The following is a 5,749-nucleotide window of genomic DNA, read 5'->3' as shown; positions in this document are numbered from 1 at the left end:
GTTCAGGGGTGAGCTGTGTTCTTGCTGGGTGCCTGAGGGGCTGCTGGACTTGGCTCCATGAGGATCATTTAGCTGGTGTTTTTTGTGCTGCTAAGGAGCTCTTGCCAGTCCTGTGAGCTGAGAGGGCTGAGCACTTGTCTTTCCAAGGCCCCACTGTAAGCCTTTGTGGCAAAAATTCTCCTGTTTGCTGTGAAGGAAGCTGGCTTTTGAGGTGTTTCTGTTCTCTTGGCTTGTCCCTACCACTTCTCAAAGCCCATTGACCTTTTTCAAGGAGGGTGTTGAGATGCAGGAAGAGCTATGTCTTTTGGTGGTGGGAAGCTCTTTGGCTGATGAAGAGGAACACCAAAGTGGAGCAAGCTGGCACTCACACTTTGCAAAGTCCTATAGAAATGTCCACCTTGCCCCTCAATTCCAAAAAGGACGGATTTGGAATGGAACCTTCTGATTTACTGTCTTTTATTTAAGGCCTAATTCTGCTTGTGCCTTCCGTCTTGCATAATAATTAACAGGTGCATGTAATGAGATCACATTAGGTGCCTGTGAAGTAATAAGGTGCTTTGTGAACGTGATGAATCCTGCTGGTCCACTAAGAAAGGACAGTTTGAAGGGGGACCTTGATCTGAAGCAGGATGCAGTCTGTTTTCAGCAGTTCTGTGGGTTGAAAAAGCTGTAGGGAGCCAGTGACCACCCCAAAAGAAGGAACCTGCCTCCCTGAACACCCCCTTCACTTCAAAACAAGGAGTATTGCACCCAAACTGCTAGCACAGGGCTTGCTGTCAGGCTGGCTGACTCTGTACTGTGTGATTTCATCCATGGTAACTCCTGGCATGGGTTGAATATTTCAGCTGGTAGGTTGAGAATTAAAAACGGTTGCTTATAGCACCAGCCAGGAATGCTATTACCTTGTAGAAAACACATGGAGATCAGTTTCTGAATGATCTGTGTGCCTGCAGCCAAAGTTTAAATGACTTGAAACTCTTTCAAATCAAACTCCCACAATAAATGTGCTGTATAGAAAAAAAGCAGATTGTAATCAGTCACGGGGAGAAATGGAATGAGGGGAGCACTGAGGATTTCCCTCTCCCCCACTGAAACTGCTGTGGATGGCTTCTGTTTGGGTGGAAGTAGTTAGACCTTCATTTACAGCAACCTGCGCACTTGCGTTTTCACTGCCAGTAATGATATGAAAAATGCAGCTGACTAATGATTGCTCGTTTTGCAGTGAATGTTTTATTCCAGGCAAAAGCTTTCTTGGTGTTGCTGTGGAGGAATCCTTTGGCAGCTGAAGTCTGCTTTATCAAATGCTCAAGGGGTGCCTTGTTTTCCGAGCTTCCTTGTACCCTACAGTGAAACCTGAGAGGAGGAGGATCTCTGATTCAAACAGCTGATTTCTGGCTCTTTTTTTTATTACTGCTCATGGGCACCGTTGGTGGAGCACAGGTGTGATTGTGCCTGCTGCAGAGATGCCTCAGCAGCTTGCCTGGGGCTTCCTGACCCCTGATTTGGGTAGGAACTGCAGTGGGATGCAGGGCTTGGCTGAACAGAGTCTGCTGGATGGGCTCAGCTGCCTCCTGCTCCTGAGGAAAGGGATGATCTTCTCTCCACTCTACAGCGTGAAAAGCCATGTTTACAAAAGAATTGAGTTTCAGAGGATGGGACTCTATAGCAGCCTTTGGGAGCAGAAGCCTCTCTGTCTCCTCTACCCCTCCCAATTTAAAGTAAGTTATTTCTTTTTCATTTTTATTTTGGCCTTTACAAACACATTTATTTTGTTAAGGCAGCACTGGGTGTCATTGCAGGCTCCAGGACTGCACAAACAAGTGACAATTACTCCTTTGGCACCATGATGTCATATAAATTGATCCCTTAGCCTTGCTGAGGTGTGCATATGTTACAGGGATAAACAGGTCAATTAAAAATGCATTCTCTTAGGGATGAAATAATCTTGGTAAGCCTGTGTTTCTGAAAATAAATAAAGAAGAACAAAGCCCCACTCAAGTCCCTAGAACCTCAAGCTGTGCTTTCTTGGCATCCAGAGAGGAAGGGTATGAAATGTGATGCCAAGAAAAAATTACTGGGAAGGGGGAAAAAAAATGCTCCTCATCCTGAAATGATTATGTTGAAATTTGGAAATGTATGAGTGAGCTCTGTGACTAATAGCATAATGAATACCAAAAGAATTAGTAATGATCAGTTCTTTATTCTCAAAGTTTTGTCTAAGGTTTCTATGAAAAACTTGCTAATTTAATAAGTGACAGCACAGCTAGCAACTTAACTCTCTTGTAACTTCCCTGTTCTTTCAGTAGGAGCAAAGGCTGAAAATTGGTAACACGATGAGACAAATTGAAATCAAAGTGTAAGTAAAGCAGGGTATAAATGAGCTGTAATGTGGTAAAATTCTCCTGGAACGTGAAAAACGACTGAGGAAAAATTCTTAAAAAGAACCCAAACAACTTAAATCAGCCCAGTTCTGGCACTGACTTTTGCTTTTCCAAGTGTCCTTGATAGTTAAATTCTCGGTATCAGTTTCCATGCCTCCATTTCTGCTTTTTTTTTTGCTTCTGAATTAAGCCCATTTGAACTATTTGCTTGAAATTTCGATCCTCCTGAGGTGCATCCCCAGAGGCCTCTATACAAGTTTGAAACCTGAGGCCATATTTGTCTTGGAAAGATTTAAGTATATTCATGAGTGCAAGTAAATGTGAGGAAAAACGTATTTACAGTGATGATTTACAGTAAATCCTGAGAAATTCATTTGATGTTATTTGTGCTGATGTAAATCAGTGGAATTAATTTCCTAAGGACCTCGCTGAGCCTGACTCGTGTGCTGAGAGGTGTCATTTATCCCAGTTATTATTCAATTTAAATTCATTTAGACTCCTCACAGACAAAAAAAAAAAAAGAAGTCTCAGCCCAGGAGTGGATCCCATTGTTGTGGCTTTCCTGCCTCCTGCACACAGCATCCATAGCCTGCAGGGGCAAAGCACAATCATCTCAGTGTGGCAGCTGGTGGAAAGCAATAGGTTTGCTGCTGCATTTATTTCTTCTCAGGAGATCAGAGTGCAGTGGTGAAGCTGGTGCTGACATCACCCCCAGCACACAACAAGCTGACGTCAGCCCCACAGCAAGGTGTTGCAAGGTGTTTTATCTCCATCTGATTAGGTGAGCAAACCCCATCCTGCGAAGCAGCACACGCGGGAAGGGGGTTTGTCTGGGCCTCCCCCAGCACCCCCTGACACCCCAGTCAGTCCTGGAAAGGCTGAGACACTGTGCTCCATAGGTCTCCTGAAAAAAAAACCCTGTGGAGCCACCATTGGGCTTTATTTTTTTTCCCCACATTGCTCTCCAAGCACCAGGGTTAAGCACACACCTTGTTGGAGGGGGGGGTGGGTTGAGCAGCCCCATCCTGTTCAGGGAAACCTGATCTGAACTTTTTGGCCCCCACAAAGCCAGTGGTGACATGAGAGTGCAAACACTGATCTTCTCCTCTGTCCTCATCCCCCTGTGAGCAACTGGTCAGAGAGGAGGGCAGGGGGGCTGGTTTGGCTGGGGGTGGGAGGCTGCTCTCCCTGCTGGCAGGGGTGTCCTGGAGATGTGGAGGGCAGCAACAGAAATCAGACCCCTTCTGCCCTTCACTTGTGATCAAACATACCCTTAAAAACCCGGCTGTAACTGCAAATACCAGCACTAAGGAGCCCTAGAGCTGTTTGCTCTGTGGGTCAAGCCACGCTCTGCCGTGCATGGGGCAGAAGTGGCCCCGTGTCTGATTTCTGCTGGTGCTGAGCCCTGGCTCACCAGCCCACGTGTGCTGTGCTGTGCAAAGATAGCACTAAGCACACACTTAGGGGCTCTGCCTACTCTTACAAGGACGATTTCAGTGTTTGCCCCAATAACTTGGCTTAGATACCTGTGGGTGGTTTCACAGAGGAGCCTTGCTGCTCCACAAGTGGCCACTCATCTGATGCAATTCAGTCTTTATTCCAGTCTCAGTTGTTGGGTTTTTCTTTTTCCTTCCAAGTTAGGTCGTAGCTTCTCTCCTAACAGCTTGTGGTCGAAATTTCATCTAATTAGGTCACTGGAAGTAAGGGTAAAATTTACATAGGCATTTTAGTCAGAATATCATGGGTTGAAAACAGTCTCTCAGTTCATGCAGTTACAGTTTAATTTTAAAAGCCCAAAGTCAGCCTGCTGGAAGAGGGGAGGTCACCAGTGAACATTTTGTCACTTGATATTTTGTTGTATGCTGCTCCCTCCTATGTGTAATTGCCATCACTGCAGATTATTTGCAATTTCTAAGTGTTTGTAATTGCTGATTAAGAAGTGTTAATTTTTCACCTGAGCAGGAAACGTGCCTGGTCCGTGGGAACAGCCTGTGGAGCAGCTCCAAGATGGAGTCAACCAGTGGGTAAAAACTGCTGCTCTTTTGGGTACTGGGTTTCTGACAGGGCTCCAGCTGCATCAGGGTAAAAGGATTTTACTACTTGCAAACGGCTTATTAGAATAAACCTTTGCTTCAAAAATTACATAACCTGCCTGCTCTCCCTGGGAGCTCAGATCAAGGCCGATCAAATCAACATGCTCAAGATGAGTAAGTACATGCAGATTTCACCAGTTGTTACTTTGTACAAACTATAATTCAGTCAAAGGAAGGTATCTTGGAAGAGCAGTAGGATGATTGCAACACAGACTTCATGGCAGGGAAAGAAAAAACAAAACTTCTTTCTTTCTTTCTTTCTTTCTTTCTTTCTTTCTCCTTTCCCTTCCTTTCCCTTCCTTTCCCTTCCTTTCCCTTCCTTTCCCTTCCTTTCCCTTCCTTTCCCTTCCTTTCCCTTCCTTTCCCTTCCTTTCCCTTCCTTTCCCTTCCTTTCCCTTCCTTTCCCTTCCTTTCCCTTCCTTTCCCTTCCTTTCCCTTCCTTTCCCTTCCTTTCCCTTCCTTTCCCTTCCTTTCCCTTCCTTTCCCTTCCTTTCCCTTCCTTTCCCTTCCTTTCCCTTCCTTTCCCTTCCTTTCCCTTCCTTTCCCTTCCTTTCCCTTCCTTTCCCTTCCTTTCCCTTCCTTTCCCTTCCTTTCCCTTCCTTTCCCTTCCTTTCCCTTCCTTTCCCTTCCTTTCCCTTCCTTTCCCTTCCTTTCCCTTCCTTTCCCTTCCTTTCCCTTCCTTTCCCTTCCTTTCCCTTCCTTTCCCTTCCTTTCCCTTCCTTTCCCTTCCTTTCCCTTCCTTTCCCTTCCTTTCCCTTCCTTTCCCTTCCTTTCCCTTCCTTTCCCTTCCTTTCCCTTCCTTTCCCTTCCTTTCCCTTCCTTTCCCTTCCTTTCCCTTCCTTTCCCTTCCTTTCCCTTCCTTTCCCTTCCTTTCCCTTCCTTTCCCTTCCTTTCCCTTCCTTTCCCTTCCTTTCCCTTCCTTTCCCTTCCTTTCCCTTCCTTTCCCTTCCTTTCCCTTCCTTTCCCTTCCTTTCCCTTCCTTTCCCTTCCTTTCCCTTCCTTTCCCTTCCTTTCCCTTCCTTTCCCTTCCTTTCCCTTCCTTCTTTTCAACAAGGTGAGAAATGTTGACAAATCCTTTCTCTACTGTGTAGAACATGGAGTCTCTGCTCTGCCTGGGAAGCTGCTAACACAGATAACCAGTGATCTCATGTAACCTCAGGACAGCAGTGAGGTTTGTCAGAAAGTCAGCAATGTGCTGCCTTTAAAAAAGGAACATCAGACAGCATGAAATGCTTGATTCAGAGAAATCCACTGACATTTTGCTATTGGCTGCAG

Source organism: Chaetura pelagica, unplaced genomic scaffold, assembly GCF_000747805.2.
Source record: "Chaetura pelagica isolate M959 unplaced genomic scaffold, ChaPel_1.0 scaffold237, whole genome shotgun sequence".
Lineage (NCBI taxonomy): Eukaryota > Metazoa > Chordata > Aves > Apodiformes > Apodidae > Chaetura > Chaetura pelagica.
This window is presented reverse-complemented; position numbering follows the sequence as displayed.